The sequence below is a fragment of the Coloeus monedula genome (genome assembly GCF_965178545.1).
Source record: "Coloeus monedula genome assembly, chromosome: Z".
Taxonomy (NCBI): domain Eukaryota; kingdom Metazoa; phylum Chordata; class Aves; order Passeriformes; family Corvidae; genus Coloeus; species Coloeus monedula.
Genome location: NC_138822.1, coordinates 56,641,761 through 56,662,676, shown reverse-complemented (window position 1 = coordinate 56,662,676; position 20,916 = coordinate 56,641,761).

Here is a 20,916-nt window from a genome sequence, read left to right as displayed (position 1 = left end):
CTATCTCCTCACCATTTCTTAAGTTCCAATTTATGCATATTGACACTTGTTCTATTGCTCTTTATCACCAAAACCAGTTTGGTTTCATTTCCTCTGTACCCTATCCCTGTATCCACATGTGTACCACTGTACACAGCACAAGTAGTGAAGTCTCCCCTGCCCCTCATCTTCCCCAGGTTGAACCAGTCCAGTGCCCTCCATGTCCCCCTGCATGTCCTTTACACTTGCCATGGGAACCCTCCACTGGACTCACTCTTGTATGTCAGGGTCTATCCTGTGTCAGGAGCTCAAGCCTGGACTATGAGGACAGTCTTACCAATGCCTAACAATGGGTCAGGATCCTTCCCCTTGGTGGTGCAGCCCCAAGTGCAGGGGCTGTTTAAGTACCTGGGTTCACTGCTGTGTCCTGATAACATGCTGGTCCCAGGTTCCTCAGGTCTTTTCTGGAAAGCTACACTGAATCATCAGCCTCACCTTGTCCTGTTCCAGGGATGAGCTCTCTTCAGTGCCTTTGTCTCTGAGGCAATTTTTTTCCTCTAAGGGCAGTTTCCAAGCAAGTATTTGTGCAGGTCAAAAGACTGCCCTTCTCAAAATCAGGGTGGCTGCCTTTGTGAAATTCTACTGTTTGTCTTGGTCACTTCTCTCAGGTTATAATGCTCCAGACTTACAGTCACCACAGTCAAGGCTGCCTTCAACCTTCATGCATTCAGCTGCCTTTCTTGTGAGTACCAGCTTCAACAAACATCTTCCCTGGCAGATCTGTCAGTCATCTGGGTCAAGAATTTGTCCTCGAGTTGCTTGCATTTGTCTGCCCCTGCATCACCAGTGCAGTTCTGTCCCCTAACCCTTACCCACAGGCTTACCTTTCCCAGGTGGGAAGTTCCATGCTCTGAACTACCCCTTTGCATAGATCACCCTTTCTCTGTCCTTGACAACCCTGCTATTCCTGCAGCACCAGTACCTCTGCACTGTTAACTTTGCAGGTGTGAGTGCTACCATCGTGTCACTCTCATCCCTCTGAAGTCACAGCTCACTTGCTCTGTACGCACTGCTGATGCCTTCCTCTCATCTGCAGAGTCCCCTCTACTCATGTGTAAACATTTGAGATGGGTCCCAGGTTGTGCAGCCTTTGCGGGTGATGCATGACAGCCCCTCTGATCACGCTGTCTCCTGGACACATTAACACCCTTGTGTCCTCGCTTCTTGTCTGTGCAAACTCCCCTCTCACATTTCCATCCCTCTTGACAAGACCAGTAACTCTGATTGCAAATACATCCTTGCACAACTTTGTCAGACATAGCCCATCCTTTTTCAGTAGCCATTTCAATGAGAAAAACTTTGCATATAAGTAAGATGGGAGACATAAATCACAATGCTGGTCTTTTAAGCCATCATCTCTGGCCTAACAGAATGTTTGTGCTTCCAAATACATATTTTTACCAAAAATGAATCCTTCCTGCAAATAACCAAATGCCTTAAGTGTTGAGGATAAAACCTACTTATGCCTGGATTATTTTCAGAGCCTAAAATCCATTTATAAATCTAATCCATGACATCCAGAGTTCCCTTTTCTGTAATCTTTCAGTTGGAAAACTGGCAGTAAGAGGACCTCCATTTCTCACGAAGCATTCCATTATTTCGTTCTCTGATAAAATCACAATGGGAGAAGGATAATGAAAGCAAACCTAAGTTTTAATTTTGGAACCCATTTCAAATGCACTACTTCTAATAACTACCATACTAAATTTAATCACTAGTAAATAAATTGTTTTAAAAGAAAACTATATTGCTGCCTTTTTAGAATCCTGAATGTTCCTCACAAGTGATTACCTAAGATGCAGAGAACAACAGTTTATTTTTTAGATCCCAGGTTAAACTTGATGGGCTGCTGACTGGAAAGGTTAGTCATTGATCAGTACTATGAGTACATTTCCTAGATGTCATTGAGGAAAAAAACCACAGGGACCTGCATGTGCTAAGCTAATTGTTAGGGAAAATTTTCTGACAGTAGCTGCACTTTAAAATATATTACCATCACTAATAAGAAACACACACATTCCATTTTTCCTAACGATACAAAATTTGCATCTAAAGAGCTTCAGTAGTTTTCTTAGATGCTCAGAATTTCTGAGTGAGACAAAATATCTGCCTCTGTTACATGAAGGTTAAAAAAAACAACCATTGCTAGCTTGTACGGAGTGGAAAGCCTCTGGCATATTTAACATGAGGTTGTTGTTGACATGTCATGTCTGTAGGAATACAAAAGCTCAGCTCAATGAACCACTGTAAAATCTTACCTTTGAGATTGTTATATTGAGTTACATAAAATAAAAAAGAAATATGGGGTTTTTTTTAATAACACAGTCAAGTTATATTTCAGTAACTCTTAAGATATAACTGAAATAAGAACAAATTAGTTTAGTTGTGGTTTAACCCTAGCCAACAATTAAGCACCCCACTGTCTCAGTCTCTCCCAGTGACATGGGGGAGAGAAATGGAAAAGTGACAAAACGCATGGGTTGAGATAAGGACAGTTTAACAGGTAAAACAAAACCTACTTACTCAAGCAAGGCAAAACATGGGCAGGCATCAGGTATTCAGCCATCCCCAGGAAAGCAGGACACAGATTTGGGCAGACAAGCACCATCTGTCTGTCCATCCCTTCCTTCTTCCCTACCAGCTTTCTATGCTGAGTATGATGCCATACAGTGTGTGAAATCTCTTGGATTAGTTGGGATCAGCTGTCCCAGCTGTGTCCCCTCCCAGCTCCTTGTGCACCCCCAGCCTCCTCGCTGGTGGGGTGCACAAGGAGAAGCAAAGGCCTTGGCTCTGTGTAAGCCCTGCTCAGCAGCAACAAAAACATCCCTGTGTCATCAACCCTATTTCCAGCACAAATTCAAAACACAGACCCATAATAACTACTATTAATTCAAGAGAAATTAACTCAGGAGAAATTAACTCAAAACTAGTACAGCTATGCAAGATAACAAAAGGGAAAGATACTTCTTGTGATAAGACTGGATTTTAAGATTACACACATTTTGGCTTCAGTAAATCTAGGGCACAAAGCTGTGATTTATCAGAGATTTGTTTGCATTCTTGTGGCCCCTTCAGGCCAATATAAAACCAGTATGAAAATTATGATGGAAATGCAATTGAAAACTTCAGAATGTGGTTAAAGTATACCTTGGAATCAATTTTTTATCTCAAGATAGACTTGCATTTTTTCTCATCTTGTTGCACACATCTGATTTTTACTGGAAAGAAATGTCTAAATTACATGCCAGATCCTTCAGCAGCAGCAAATATTTCAAGCTATTATTTGTTCTCCTGTTCTGGATTAACAATCTAGATGAAGTACAAGTCAGAGACAAGTTTGGTAATTTCTGAGTTTAAAAAAAACCTAAAAGAGCATTTCATAACAACTGAAGATCTGGAGAAAAGAGCCTCACAGAACTTTTAGTTAAGAGTGAAATTTTCTGTTTGTACACTGATTCAGAGTAAGCAACACTGGCAGAGAAACAACTGTTTTCAGCCAATAAATGTGTTTGTTTACTTACTTCATGAGTATCCCAGAATGGAAACAAAGATTGTTTTTGCCTTATCTAGCTCAGAGATCAGCAATATAATTTCCTTTGGTAAATTCCTACCTGGAAAACAATGAAGGAGAACAGTGGCCAGCAATCCAGGACTATTTAATTAAGGAAGACAAACCAAAGACCTTTTAAGAAAGCAAACTGAATGGATTACTGAGGATATTTAGAACTCTTAATAAATAATGATTAACATTTTTTTCCAAACCAAAATCTATTACAGCTGGTGGTGGGGTCCGTGGCTGCGACCCAGGAAGAGGTGACTGGCCCAGGGAGATGGTCCCGAAAGGAATCGCCTTCCCGAGGTCCGGTGTCTTCCCTCAGCTGCTGGCAGGAGGGCCCTTGCAGAGGCTGTCAGCTCTTTAGTGATATCAGCTCGTGATTTCAGCTCAGCTCTGCAGGGCAGCCTCCAGGCCAAGCCAGACCGGAGAGAGAGACGAGAAGGCCCGTATGGCTGGTTCCGCACGAAGGGAGCTTTATTGGGGGTCCCCTCCAGCGAAGGGGAGAGCCAGGGACGAGAACCCTCTCTGAGCCACAGGGCCAGAGGGCTTGCTTTTTTAGGGATACAGGGGATGGGTGAAGACCACAGGGTTACAGAGGATCTGGGATGGGTGAGGACCAATGGGTTACAAAGGATCTGCATAGGGTCTCCTAAGGGATTGTGGGTCTGTCTTTTCTCACTGTGACTACAGAAGTGGTTGCCTTTCCAGGGAGTCCTGCTGGGCGATTGCGAAATCTCTTATCTCAGCAGAGATCCCTCCAGGGCAGGGGCTGGGCATACCCCACAAAAATCCTATTAAGAAATCTTTTGAAAAGAAAGAACACATAGCTAAATTCTGTGTAAATAGATGTATTTAATTTAATTTTCTTATAAAATAATTTGTGGGTAGGAAAATCTATTGACTGAACATGCTTAAACTTGAGCTTTATTTCATCTCAAGTGAGAATTTTTCAATGAAAACAAACCTTCTTCTCCCTAGTCTTCTGACAGTTTGTATGTGACAAACCCATTAACAGAGTTTATGGCTTCCCAAATATTGCTCCTGGGTTTTTTTTATCAAGACCACATGTAGGTCTTGCAAACTCTCCCTAGAAGGATGAAATTGCTCTCTGCATCTGCCTACAGATCTCATGTCTTTGAAAACTCTTAGAAATGCAAAACCCCCTCTATCTAGTCAGAGGGGACAGAGAAATATGGTGCCCTTGACAAATGCAGTTCTTTAATGAACAAAACAAATTATGTTGCTGACAAGAGCATATTGATCAATTACTACCTAATAATGATAACTAACATCATGGAGAACATAAATACACCTATAAAATTATTCTAATAATACTAAAGAAGAAGAAAATAATTTTTCATAGTAACTGCTTGTGTGTAACATTTTAAACACCTATCTCTGGAGATTTTTAATAAACCTGTGAAAGGTAAGAGATTTATGTTTGTCTTCTCATAGTCAAAAATATAAAATAAGTATTTTTTAAAAAAATTATTATTAATTAATTTTTAAACTATGTAGCTTAAAGTATTAAAATCTATTTTATCTCAATTTATTACTCGTGTCCATTAATCCTGTAATCACCAACACACTCTTAGTGAAGTCTCATTGAAATACTACTTGATTTAAATCCTCTTTTTTTTACAAGAACATTACAATAATACAACATGTGTGAATTTGTATTTACAAGATAAGCTCATCTTACAAGTAACAGTTATGCTAAGTTTTGAGCTTTTTTGTTTGGAATTACTTACATTGGCCTACAGCTATATTGCATATATATATATTACTTTAATAACTGTACAAGTCCTAGAAGGAAGAACTATGGTTCTTAATCACATAACAGAATACAGAAAACCCTTTATTCATAACAGAACTGAATTTGTGTCACAAAAATAAAGATTTCCCTACTCCTCAAACTTACTACACTATTAGGCCCATGATATGATTCTTGGGTTTGCCCTACTCAGGACCAGGAATTAGACTTGACAATTCTTGCAGGTCCCTTCCAACCCAGGATGATCTACAATTCTATCCCTCTTTCTGCTTTATCTCTCTGTCCTCAAATGATTATGGAAAAGTTTGATAAGAGTGGTTAATACTGTGACAACTAGTACACTGTTTTGTGTACACTCCTTTAGCCAGTTTTGTGTTTCTGTTGGTTTTATTTTTTTTTGTTTTGTTTTGAATTGTTTTCATTCTACATTACCGCATGTACGTGAACTGGCAAATACGCTGTAAATTACCACCTTTTCAAGAATTTCAGCAATATATACAACCAAATTGAAACTTGTAAAGCTTGAAAACTCTGCAAATCTGCAAATACTAAAAGTGGTCTTTTCCCAGTTGTTTTAAAGACAATACCTGTTGGGCCAATCACAGTTGAGGCACATGACATTTGTGTCAGTGTGTCTGTGTCTAGAGAATGCACACATGAAACAGGTTTCTAATAACGTTAAAACTTTCTGAAGAAACATTTTGTATTAACTGGAATAGTGTTTGTAGCTTTCTGAATGCCCTGCTTTGGCTTTAATCATGCTTCTGAAACACGTGTTGTACTTTTTCAATTTAGAGTTTCTCTCTGAAACATATTTACCCAATGTGACCTCAAAAAATAGAGACAGAGACCAGTTTCAAGCAGCATCGATGCTGCTATGACAGAAAAATCTACTTGCAAAGTGTGGAAATGCAGTGAAATTACAGTCAATATATACAAAAAATCAATATATATATATATCTTTTCCATAATGAAAGTAAATTTCTATTTTATAAATCTCAAACAAGAAAGGCTAGCTTCCTACATCATCATAAGAAGAGGATATATATACATACACACATATATATATATATATGATCCAGTCTATTAAATCTGAAAGGAGTAATAGTATCAATGTAGATGACATAGAAATTGATAATATTTTACTAAACTATATAAGAACTTTTACACATTAATGACTAAGATTTCCATGGAGGAGACCAATTTATTTTCAGTGAGGCAAAATTCCTCATACCTGACCAAAGGCAAAGGTACAGAATCTACAAAAAAGTAAAATATGCAGCCATTAAGTACTTTAAAGCACAGGCAGTGTTCCAGGATATGACAGGCTGCTGAGAAATAGTTATAAAATCTTGTATCATTTTGCCTAATTACGTATTTGATCAATTTCAGAATCTTATAGATGTTAATTAAATAAACTAGGAGATTTCCATGTGCCACAAACTGTGTCCAGGATGACTCAAAAGCTGACACAGTTTTCTCAGGGGTCACATGCATTATGAACAATTTTACAGCATTTGTGCACCACTGAAGTCTTAACATCAGGTATTCTGGTTTTGCCCTTCTGTAAAATATTAAATATACAGGTTGCGTGCTGAAACAAGCCCCAGTTTGGTATACATAATTCTTTATCCAAATTTCTCTCCTAAGTTTCAACAGATGTATCATCCTCCTTGCATCTTCCGGGCTCTTTATTCCACTCTTGAAGCTTTTGCCTACACAAACACATGCCATTTTTCCAGTAGAGCAGAAGACTGTGCAAAAATAAATATTTTCAAACCAGTCAAGATGCCTAAAAGTCAAAGACATCTGAAATTGTTCCAGAACATTATTTGGCTTAGTTTGTAACACATTCTGAAGTTAAAATTTATGTGAATGTGTAAGTTGTGTGCTGTAGCAAAAGTTCATGTCAGAACAGCTTGTGTGCCTGCTCAAAGACTCTCATCCTGCCTAGATATAGAGAGTTTATGACTATGCAACACATGAAAAAACCCCAGCCCACAAATCCAGAAGATATTTTATAGTTCCAGGCTGCTTTACAGACTGCACAGATGTGAGCTGTATGTCCAGATCCAGACAAATAAATGAACACATACTAATTATGTTTGCATTAGGAATAGCAGTGAGAAATATGAAGTGATATTTCATTTCATTTGAAGCATATGAAAAAGAAATGCTTCAGATAGTTTTGTGTAAGTGACTGGGGCACAGACCCAGACTGGTAGGAAATCTGAATCGTTTATTCAAAAGAAACGAGCTGGTTTTACACACTTTTTCAAGGCATAGTATTGCCTTACATGGCAATCCTCACTACGTGACCTATCCCGTGTTGCCACATCAGCAACACACTTTCCAAATGTCCTTCTATGGGATGATCACGCGCTGTTCACCCGTCCGTCAGCTCCCGGCAGGCTCCTCTCTGTAGGGGTCTGCCATGTGACACCTCCTGCCCCCAGGGTCTGGTGGAGACAAGCCTCTGTGTGCCACCAGGTGATCCTTTGTGCTGCCATGTGCTTCTGCAGCCATGTCCCACAGCCTGTAGCTCAAGTCTATCTTATCTCTCCCCACAGTTTCGTCTGTGCTCCTGCAACTAATACAATTGCTGTCAGACTGAGACTGCAAATTCATTGCTTTTTGGTACTTTCTTTTGTACTACTTTATATCAGGTCATTTTATTTGATACCCAGTCCCACACTACGATTTGAATATATCTTTCAGTGGGAACTAGCTTCATATGGATTTCATCCCCTCCCTCCCTGAGCTACTGTGTCTTTCATTACTTTTATTTTTGTAATATACTAGCACATTATAGGGTACTTACTTTCTTCTTGTTTTTATTTCTTTCCACAGCTTCACAGACTGAGGTGTTTTAGAGAATTCTGTGTAAAGGGTGGAAAAATTTATTTACCTGGTGTTACTGTTGCTCCTGAGGATATGTTGGGATGAACTCATCACCACAAGATGATAGGAAAGATGTCCGGGGATACAGCAAAACTTCTTCAATTAAAATTTCCCACTGGTGAATGGGAGAATGGAAGTGAAATGCCAAAAAATCTATTCTGTGCACAGACATCTGTCTCAATAATGGACAAAACCAGAAAAAAAGTAATGATTTAGGCAAGTAATGATGCATTTCTATTAAATGCTCTCCCATAGAGAAAGAACAGCCAAAGGAGTTTAAAATTTACCTTTCCTATCAGAGACTCTCTAAGTTTCTGTAGCCTCTGTTGTGGGCCTCTTTTTGCAGCAAAAGAAGCGAACACTGCCTGAGAAGGTTGACTTCTGTAAGTGGGGGTAGGACTGAAATCATTCATGCAAAAAGTCCTAGCTGCTTGCTATTTGAAGAAGCATGTGTTACAATACTAGAAAAAAAAAAAATCTGTCATAATAGTAAGATGCATAGAGGATTATATTTTTACTTCTTCTCATGTGTCCGAAGTATGTGGACGAATGTGAAAGATGTGTTCTCTTCATAATCCCCTGTTTTTGTCTTCCCTTTAACTAGTCCAAGCTTATAGAATGAATTCAGAATGTAAAACTCAGAATTCAGAATGTCTCCTGCAGGTCACTGACTCCAAATTCAGAACTGGGGAAGCTTCTGAAAAACAGTTAATAAAAAATCAGTCTAATCTGTCAGTTAAAGAATTACTATGAAGAGGTCTAGGAAACATCTAGTTACTTGGAGCAGCTGAAGATTTGTGCCATATGGGCAACTTGTTTCAGAATTTCTCTCCCTGGTTTTATAATCCATGTATCTTTAGGGACCTTCTCTGAATCTTAGAAAAGTAAGCATGGATGGATTTGAAGATAATCTTTTTACTAATAAACCTTTTTAATGAACATAGCCATTAAGGAAGAAAGTGAGTTCAGGAAGAAATTATAGATTATGAATCAAATTAATTAGCATGATGAAACCATAATCCTTTAATCACTAACACTCTTCTGAGTTTTATTACTTATTAGAACATACAGACTGATTTAAAACCTGATATGAAATCCAAAAAAAAAAAACCCGTTCCTGCCCTCTAGCACGTCAACATTTCCACCCAATTTAGTGTCATCTGTGAACCTACTGAGGATGCACTTGATCCAGTTGTACACATCACCAATAAATAAATATATGGAACAGGACCAGTCCCAACACTGATCCCTGGGGGACACCACTAGTGGCCAGACCCCAGCTGGATGCAGCACCATTCACCTTCACTCTCTAGGTCTGGCTGTGCAGCCAGTTCTTAACCCAGCAAAAAGTGCACCCATACAGGCCATGACCTGCCAGCTTTTCCAGGAAAGTTCCATGAGAGGCAGTCTTTGATGAAGTCCAGGTAGACTACACCCAGAACTCTTCCTCCATCCACTAGACAGGTCACCTGGTCATAAAAGGAGACCATGTTGGGAAGGAAGGATCTGTTTTTCTCAAGTGCATGCTGGCTGGACTTGATTCCCTTGTTGTCTTGTACATGCTGTGTGATCGCACTCAAGATGAAATGTTCCATAACCTTTCCAAGGACCAAGGTCAGTCTGACAAGCCTGTAGTTCCCAGGATCCCCCTTCTGACCCTTCTTGTGGATAGATGTTAGGTTGGCCAACCTCCAGTCATCCCAGACCTCCCTGGTTGTCCAGGACTGATGATAAATGATGGAGAGTGGCTTTTTGAGCTCTTCCATCAGCTCTCTCAGTGCCCTTGAGTGAATCCCATCTAGTCCCAGAACAAGTATGCGTCAAGTGTGCTGTAAGTTGCACAGGAGGTCACTCATTATTTCTTCCGGGATTACAGGAAGTCTATGCTGCTGCCTCTCCTCGTGTACCAGCTCAGAGTCTGGCTGCCCTAAGGATAACTGGTTAAAGACTGAGACAAAGAAGGCATTAAGTACCTCAGCCTTCTCCTCATCCTTGTTGACAATATTCCCCTCCATGTCCAATAAAGGATGGAGGTTTTTCTTTGGACTCCCTTTTGTTGTTAATGTTTATAAAAACACTATTTAAAAAAAATTATTTCATAGCAGTGGCCAGATTGATTTTTAGCTGAGCTTTTGCATTTCTAATTTTCTCTCTTCATGACCTAATGACATCCTTGTACTCTCCCCAAGTTGCTTTCCCTTCTTGCAAGGATTGTAAACTCTAAGTGAAAACTGCCTGTTCAGCCAGACTGGTCTTCTGTGATTTGCCTTTTGGTACATAGGGACAGCCTGCTCCTGCACCTTTAAGATTTCCTTCTTAGCTGTCCTGAATCTCTTTGTTATTAAGGACTGTTTCCCAGGAGATTGTTTGAACCAGTCTCTTGAATATGCCAAAGTCCATCATCTGGAAATCCTGGGATAAAGTTCGGCTGATCCCCTTCCTTATTTCACCAATGATTGAAAACTCTTATAATTTCATTGTCACTATGCCCAAGATGTCCTCTAACCACCACATCTGCCACCAGCCCTTCTCTGTAAACAGCAGATCTCCCAGGACACCAGTGCAAGACAGCTCACCTACCTGCCATGTCAGGAGGTTCTCTTCCACACACTCCAGGAACCTCCTAGAGTGTCTCTTCTCTGCATTTTTGAGTTTCCAGCAAACATTCTGCAAGGTAACACTGTGGCGGTGTTGGTGAGGAGTTTGCCGCCTTATTCCGAAAGCACCTCTGGCAAGTGATCACTCAGGTGGTGCCATGTAGCATGCTAGCAGGCTAACTTCCTCACCCATGCAGCTGGAGGCATGGAAACACACACACACTTAAGCTGGATAGCTCAGTGTTACCAGAGATAAAGAGTCAGGAGGGGTCTCCATATGGCATTCCATGGGCGAAGATTTATTGCAGCTGCGCCGTGAATGGAGTTCAGTGACCAAAGAGCAGAAACAATGCAGGGTCCAGGGTTTTGTATGGAGGCAGGGCAAGCATCAGGGACCAATGGTCTGAGGGCACAGGGGCGGTACAAAGGTGGGACTAGGGAATGGGAGACAATGGGGAGAAGGGAAGGGTGGAGTGGGCAACGAGCCAACCAGACAGACCTAATCTGCATAGCACCACAAAGCCTGATGGGAGAGGCTTTTCCTTTCTCACCCGAATTCTGGGGGTGTTCCTAGACTTTGGAGTTGGCCCATCAAGGGGCTTTTTCTAAGTTGGAGCCCTTTGGCTTTTTGGCCATCAGAGCCACTGACTCAACCGTTGGTTCAGCCGCCTCTAGAGCAGGGTAAAGCCTCTCATAATAATATAGCAACAGTAGAATATAAGCCAATGTCTTATAGAGAGGTTGCGTTTTTATACTGGCTGGGTGGCCTGTAGCAGACTCCCTGTGGGATGTCTGCCTTGTTGGCCTTTCCCTGATCTTTACCCACAGGCACCCAACCTTATCATCACTGCTCTTGGGCTCTGTACAGTTGAAACCCCCCCAACTGTTGTGTTCCACTGTGGGGAGCTGCAAGGAGTTCTTTTAAAAATGGATGGTTGGGAATGGAATGAAGCCAAACGAGGCAAACATTATATCTGAGAACCGTTCATTGATAACAAAAGGAGGAGGAAAAGGAGTTGCCCGAGCGAAAGATGGCTAGAGGAGGCAGAAAAGAAAGGAAAATGGAAAAGGACTGGGGGAGAGGAGAGAGAAGGGACAGAGAGAAAAAGAGGGCGTTACCACCAGCGAGTCAGGGCAGTGCTGTCGGTGTCCAGGCAGTGCGGGGTGTGCTCGCTGCCTGCCTGCGGCCGGGCTGGCTCTGACCGAGCCTGCGCAGCTCCCAGAGGAGTGCGGCTCCACGGGCGTGGCTCCCACGGCGACGGCACCGGACACGCGGGGAGTGGGCGCTCGGACGGGAGGACCAGGACCTGCACAGGGTCGCGGCGACCGGCTGGATCAGAGCAGCAGGTTGAATGCAGGCAGTCCAGGCAAGGACATGGGGCAAGGAGGCAGCAAGGCGGCGGTCAGGGGCGCCGGAAGGCAGAACAAGTGCGAGAGCGAGCCGGAGAGGGCAGGAGAGCCAGAAAGCAGGCCAGGGCAAAGGAGAGAGCAGCAGGCCAACAACTGAACAGCAACGAGCCCCCACCCAGCAAGCAGCAACACAGTCGGTTTTTATACCCCCGGCCCCTCCCAAAGTCTGCTCGAGGACGGGGAACCATTGGCCCAGTCCAACCTTTCTTTGCCGTCCATTGGTGGAGACCTCTTTGCAACCTGATCGGAGAAGCCCCTCCACAGTGTCTCCTACTGCCTGCCTCATGGGAGGTGTTGCCAGGCGAAGTCACCCCAGAGACAAGGCTGCTTCTAGCTGCCTCCTGCACCTGCCACATGTGCGCCACTCCTCCACATGCCTCTGACAACCATTGTTGAGGTGTAACAAAACTGAATTGGCTCCTCACACTAATGTACAGAGCCACCCCACCGCCTCTGCTTCCCCGCCTGTTCCTTCTGAAGAGCTTATAGCCATCATTGGAACACTTCAATCATGGGAGTTATCCCATCACATTTCCGTAATGGCAAATGCATCATTTCTTTCCTGCTGCACAGCAGTTTCCAGCTCCTCCTGTTTGTTATCCATACCGTGTGCATTGGTGTAGGTGTGCTTCTGCTGGGTTGTCCATTACACCCACAGCTCTGGCTTGCCACCCCCAGGCTCATCTCTAGTGAGCCTGGCCTTATCCTCTTCCCCCTTCTAACCCAGTTTAAAGCCCTTTCAATCAGGTCTGCCTACTCACGGGCTGGAATCCTTTCCCCCCTTTTAGACAGGCAAACCTCATCTGTCTCCAGCAGACCGGGTACCATATAAATCACCTCACAATTGAAAAAGCCAAAATTTCAGTTATAGTACCAGTCTTTAAACCATGAAGATCAGGTGGGTTCTCCTGTTTCTTTTAGCATTCGTCCCTGCTACCAAAGGAATTGAGAAAAAAACACCATCTGTGCTCCTGTCCCTTCAACCAGTCCTCCTAGTGTCCTGAGTCCTTTTTGCTTGCCCTGGAATTTCTCTCCTCAAGCTCATCTCTGCTGATCTGCGTGGACAATAATCAGATGGTTGAATCAGCCAGAAAATCTTGTACTGTTCCCCACAGTTGCTGTGGCAAGGCCGTCATCATATGAGCCTTGTTCATTAGAGCTGCTGGATCCTGCCAGGTCTCTCCTGGGCTTCCCTGATTGTAGAAACTCCCTGCCTAACTCCTTCAGGTGTTTCGCCCCAGAATTTACCCAGGTTGTCACTGATATTACTGCTGTCACTATGTACCTCACTAACTGACTCATCCTAAAAACCAGGATTCTTCAGAAGAGTGATATCTCATTCTCTGCAAGTTACTTATATAATTCTTCAGCAAACGTTGGCTCTCACATTTAGATTAAACATTTTCTATGAAGTTCTCATCAGCTACCTATTTGTAGACTGGGCTGGCCTATCAACCTTTACGGCAAGGTTTCAGAAAGCAAGAAGAATACTGGATGCACACCTTGAGACATGTTCAGAACATCTGATTTCTAAGGTGCTCTTTTGCTATTTATAGTACTGTAAATAAAATATAGGGAAATAAAATTTAACACCCACAAATACATGGATGCATTAATATGACACTGAGTGCTAGGCAATATTTTTTTTATTCAGCAGTGCTTATTAGTTTAGCTAATCATCCAAATAATCACCTGTTGTTCCTGCATTTGGAATATCAACTAAACAAATCTCTGTCTCTCTACAGCAGGGACAGAGACACATGGCAGTCAAACATCAAGCATCTTACTTTACGTTATAGTTTTTCTAGCTTTCAAGTGATTTTCTAACTTTTAATTAGAGTCACCTTAATTTTCCATGTGCTTTTCAAGCAGTGGATGCCAGAGGTGAGTACTCTTTAAACTGCTAGACAGGTACAGTTTCCTCCATGCTTCCAGCATCTCTAATCAGACTCGCAAAGGACCTCATGTTCCTCTTTTGTGTCTCAACACCAGCTGGCAACTAAGTATGACATAGTCACTACTCTTCCCCCACCTGTGGTAGGGAAGGAGAGTAAAGGAAAAAAAATGGTAAAACTCATGGGTTTAGCTAGGAACAGTTTATTAATTGAAATAAGTTAAAGACAATAATAATAATAGTAAACAGAATAGCAATAGTAATACTACCACTACTACTACTACTAGTAATAGTAAGAATGGAGAGTGAGAAAGAGATCAAGCCGAAAAAAACCAAGTGATGCACAATACAGTTGTTCATGCCCCTGTTGATTGGTGCCCAGCCCATCCCCTAGAAGTGATCCACCTGTCCTGGCCAACTCCCCCCAGTTTATTACTGTGTGTGATGTTCCACACCACAGTGTGGAGCATCCCTTTGACCAGCTCATATCAGCTGTCTCAGCTGTGCACCTTAGCAGATTCTTTTGCACCTACTCACCGGCAGAGCATGAGACATTGAACAGCACTGCTCAGCAGCTGCAAAATTCTCAGTGTCTTACCATTATTTTCATGTTAAACCCAAACCACAGAACTGTGCCTGCTACTGAGAGGAAAATTAACTCTGTCCTAGATGAAACCAGGATATCTTCTCTATTGCTGTTTTACTATATAGACTGCAGTATGTGAGAAAAATATTTATTATTCTGTCATGTTTTGCATCACTGTAAATATTTTTAGACTCACATTTACTTCTAGACCACTGATAAGAAAACTACAATAAACCAAGATTAAGCACTGATCCCTACAGTGATTACATTATACTGAAGTATGCATTTTACATCTTCTGCTGTAATACATTTACACTATGAAATATTGCTATTTATAAACATAATATTCTACTCTAATAAATTATTTTATAAAAACCTAAGCATATTACTTTGTCCATTCTTAAATCCATCAGTAAAATTGACTATATACCTTCTTCACATTCTTGGGCAATAGTATATCTATGACTACCTTCAATCTCCTTTTAAATAACAGGTTTTTTTTACTTGTCCTTCCTGGTTGTTAACCTTTGTGCAGTTTAGAAAAGACAGCAAAGAAGAGCTAAATCTCATAGAAATCTGTGCATGGATCTAAGTATTAGAATCATTCATAAATTATATAGAAAAGAGGGCAAGAATATAAAGGTACAGATTTTACTGAATTGATCATACTATTCAGATAAATGAAGATTGAGATTTGCTGTGAAGAATAAAGGAAGAATTTTGGAAAATCATCGCAGTTCAGTAAAACAGATGAAATGCAATGTGAATTAATTTAAACTGATTCACATAGTTATGTCTTAAGTATCGCATTTGCAAATTACAAAATGCATTTGGGAAAAGAATAGAAGTAAACTAGAAAGAAATATGGAAGACCATCCAGGCAAGGAAATATTTAAATAGACTAAATCTCTTCTGCCTTGAAAAAATGATCAGAGAATAATATATTGCTCTACAAAACAGAGCAAAGCATTCAGAAAATAATCAGAAAAGGATTTCTATGTGAGAACTAGACATGTATCTTGTAAAGTCTGGAGGTGAAATGTCTGAAAAAAAAATTAGGAATACGTCCTTGCAATATTTTAATCTGTGGAACTCATTCTCATAAAGTTTGGGACACTGGAGCAAAAGTCTCTACAGGAAGTGACTTTGCTTAGAAAACCCTTGTCATTACAGCTTGGAGGGCACTGTGAGGAAGTATTAGATACATTTTCTTGATCTTACACTTTTCGTCATGTACATTTATAGACAGAGGATATTAGGTTTCCTGACCTTGAATACCTATTCTTACATACTTAGTATGGAAATAACCTGCTCCATACCCTCACTATAATCTGTCTTTAAGTAGCAATGAAGTAAGAGAAATCCTATTATTAGGGAAGTTTGTGGGTTTTTTCTGTTTATAGTAGCTATTCCCTGTGGCTGTCACTCAAGTTATGAATGTAACCATTGCCACTGTCCCTGGTCAAGGGAATCAGTGAACACTGACTAGACAGAGAATGATTGTGCTAAAATTATTTATAATATTTAACAGTTCAAATATTACTTTTTTGTATTTCTGACTTCTAAGTGATTATCTGTGGAAGTGTTTAGTAAGATACATAAGAACTTTGGACTTGTATTCATCTTACACAGCTGCATTTTCTTATACTCAGGAGGTTATTTTAACTTTGCATTGTTGAAAATGAAGTTATAAATCTTGAAATAAAGTTTCGTACATATCAGTTTCCTCTACAAAAACCCCCTAGGATTCACTGAGGCCAGTACGGTTTAAATTGTTCCAGAATTTGATTTGGTGGCTAAATTTTTAATTAGAATATCGCTGGGAAAAATATCAAACCTGTTTTTTTACACCTTTTCCTTTTATGTATGTTCTTTTCTATTACTAGAAACAGCACTTAAAGAAAGTTTATGTCACACTGATTTTAAGCTCATCAGTAATTTCAAGACATTTACCTAAAAAAAATACCCACCAACCTCTCAAGAATTAATGTGAAAAAAGCTACTGTATTGATCAGAGGTATAACTTTACCAAAAAAAAATCATAATTTTTCCCAATTTTTTGTCAAGAGACTGATTTGCTATTTACACCTATTAATGATGTAGCATTTCTCTTAATCTTAAATATACTTTAAACTGCATTGTGTGTTCTGAGTCAATATAGAAATCACATGTTTCTGGAGAAAAAGGTATGCAGATCTCTCTTTATAAGCAATCGTCAGGGCAGAATGATGAAGGGAGGATTCACCTGTTTCTTCATTCTGTGTAAAGCAAAAGCATGTTTTTCCACCTACTCTTTGAAGTGCTCACTGTGCAATCTGCAAAACCTGAGGAAATCAATCTGGCCTCCTACAGCACTCAAGTTCCCCTTTTTTCATGGTGCTGTTTGAATCATCCAGTGTATGCATCCACCAAAAAAGTGGATTTATCACTTGTCCTCAGGAAGATTCAATGAATGGAGAGAAAACAGAGGATGGTTCTATACAGCAGATTTTTGTTCTCCTGATATTTCATTTAGGCTTTCAAGCATATGGTGTTCCTTACAGTAACACAACAAAGTGAAAACCGAGGACAGTGTTCTTCACAGACACAGAAACAGATCTGTCTATTCTCAAGATATGACTGAGATGGCTGTCATTGCTTTTGATTCTCAAGTAATGCTGAAAACAATGATATTATTAAGGTTTACTTAATTACTTAATTAAAGTAACATATTTCAGAAATAGCATCATTCAAGTTGAATAATTTCCTGATTCACTCTAGCAGTTAATTCTAAGAAGAGGAAAAAATGTGCAGTTCAACCACTTATTTCACGTATCACGGACAGAAGGGAAAAAAGTCATCATTAATAACTCAATACATGAGTAGCCAGGATCTAGACTTCAAAACAAACTGCCTTTAGATGAAGATGGTTAGGTTACGAAATGTAGTCTGAGCCTTTTTCACTTAGAGCCATGATGTTTTTAATAACTCCTGTCTTTCACAATGTTAAACTATTTGATTTTCTTGAAATAAATGACTATTAATGTAATATGTAGGTGAAGTAATGGAAGCTAACAGACTTTTTTTTTTCCCACAACAGAGTCTATTTTTGATTTCCAGACTTTTAGTTTCCCACTATCTTCTTCACTAAATTTCTGAGGAAAACAGATTTTCTTTAATCCTATTGGCAAGTGTCTGAGCTCTCCGAGGATATTTTGTCAGCCATCCAAATTTAATTTGTATCTAAGATAACCCAGCTAGTTGGAAACTATTTTTTTTTCAGTTTCCTATAAATAACAAAGGAAGGATATTACATTTAAATTTTTATAAGGACATTAAATACGGGCTCACTAAGATTGCTGTGGGAAAGAGGAAAAAACCCCTTTGGTATGGGTTCAAAGGAGTCTTTTGCAAGTTTAATGGACAAAAAAAATCATTTTAAAGGTACATCTGTTTAACTCATTTTTCAAAAACATTCCATTATGCCAGCATTTTCTTTCACAGTGTTATGTGGTTTAGGTCATACACCATAATGAAACACCCGTGGAAAACAGGAGATCATAAATGCAGATGCCTGTAAAAAAATGTGTGCCCATACAAAAAGTGCACATCTTATGAAGTTACTTTATAAAATAACTAATTGATCACACCAATACACAGCATTGGCAAGGCTCTTTAGGGTGGCAGAGGAAGTGTTCAAAATGACAAAGAAGCCCAATATGCAAGATATGCCTGTATAGAAACACATCACACTGAAATGCCCAAGAGTTCAACTGTCTGAAAGAGTCCTTTGGTTGTGCTTTTTATGTACTGGCTATGCATAAGTATCCAAACCCGTTTAAAAGATTATTTTCTACTATTTATTCGTAAACATCAAATCTCCATTTACTCCAGGCTATGGAATAAAGCTGTGGTCATTCTTTTCTGTAAATGCACAAACAATTTCAGCTTTGAAAGTCTTTCATTTACTAATACTTAACCTCCTAGTTATCAGTATAATATAGTAAAATAATACCATAAAAGATAATATAATAAAACAGTAACCTAAATTACTCCTCAGTAACCACTCTTTTTCAGGAAACATTCTTGTCACTTTCTACCATAGTTCTAGCACCCCTCACCTGATTTTATTGTCTCCTTTTATGTACAAGTATTTAAAAATGTATGGCAGGGGTGGGTTGTCATTTAAATTTTCAGTAATACTCATCTTCACATGTCAACAGCAATTAACAACAGTGGATGGTATCTCAACATTTACAATTACACATATCAAACTTGTTTCAAACACAGTTTTATTCATCATATCTCTTTTATCGCATCTCCATGTGCCATTCTTGCCTTCTTCCTTTAAGAAACCACAGAAGTTGTAGCTAAAATAATTTCTTTCACTCCTGTTCCCACGCACGTACTTGTCAGTACTGACATTAAAACACCTGTTTGTCCTTATCTTCATCCTCACCTTCATCACTTCTCACAATCTGGTCCTTCTTAGTTCTTAATCCCTTTATTCGAATGCTGGTCAATTATTATTCCTTCATCTTCACAGGGGACTCCAGGTCAGTAAGTTCAGTGTTAAAAAAAAAACCAAAAACCAAAAAAACCAAAAAGAAACCCAACAACAAAAAAACCAAACCAAACTAACCAACCAACCAAAAAAACACCAAAAAAACCAACCCAGAGAATATTTAAGAGTATTGTTTTTAAACATCTAGAAGCAGGCCAAGATCACCAGCTGAAAACAATTTCTAATGTACAATTCTTTTCAAAATATCATAATTAATACAGGATTTGTTTCAAAGAATCAGGAAGTAACTTGGAAATCTGAAAGGTTTGGAAGTACCTATGGCTTCTTATGTAAGAAGATCATCGTCATGACAACATAAAACCATAAACAAGCACTGCACCTAGAGATATCTATTGAAGTGGATTCAGAGAACATAGATGAAAACATAAAGTGAGCAATCAGTGAGTACAAGACTGGGCAAACTGTTGCAACTTCATAGCTGATCCTGCTTTGGGCAGGAGGAGGGACTGGGTGGTGTCCAAAAGTCTTGAACTGTTCTGGGGTCTTGCCATTCTACAAACCTGTCCATGCTCAAAGTGTCTCATCCAAAAAATAACTAAAATACTAAACCAGTTATGGTCACAGATTTCAAGGTTCTGCCAAAATACTGAACTCTTTCACTTTTTAAAAAATACTACAAGGAAGTTTAAATATAAGAGCTAGTTTATAAAATTTAATAATCTTACCTCTTTCCATTTTAAAATTATACCTTTTGAGTCTGAAGGAGAAGGTATACTTATATATAAGCCTGCAGAAATCATGACCTTAAGGAAAAACTGAAACATCTTTCTTTCTTTCAAACTTTTCAAATATTTAGTATCATGAAGGATGAAGTGACAAATTTTTATATTTGTACTTAAAAACTAAGCCCTTGTTGAAGACTTCTCATTTTTTTCAAAGAGATGCACAGCTATGATGTGGGCTTGGATTTCCTACTAAAAGGCAGGAAGCTTGGATCAGCATTCTGCTAAATTCAGGTATTCCCCAAGATCCTGCAGAAGGAGATAATCTTCAGAAATGATGTGGTTACTAACTACATTCTTTAACCTATTCTATTTCTCCAGCTCTGAAATCATGCTTAACAGGCTCTCTTGCCAACATATGTATAATAGGAGTCCTGGGAAAAAATTCAGACAAATGCTAACAGACTGGTAGGTCTCAAAGGAAGTGTTTTTGCCACACCATCATTACAAGGAAACATATTGCATGGGCAGATTTTCTTGGCCTCAAGATGGAAAATCTAGTGTCCTCATTCCCCAGACACTGAGGAATGCTTTTATGTCTTGATAGAAATACAGATGATATAATATCTAAATAATATTAGCTGAATATAAGTTCTGTATAAAGATGCATAAATGTACATATATAATATACAATAAATATAATGTGCAAACATAAACTCATCAAATTCTGTTAGAATGAGGAAGATTTCTCATTTACAGAAAAGACTGCCATTTGTCTCACTGATGTTGATGACTATATGTTAAATGATTGTATGGATTATATGATTTTATGTTATATGATACAGACACATAAGGCAGAGTAAAAATTAAAGATATGAGAAAGGAAAAGATTCAACTAGAATTTCAGATAATTCATAAAAACAAGGATACACA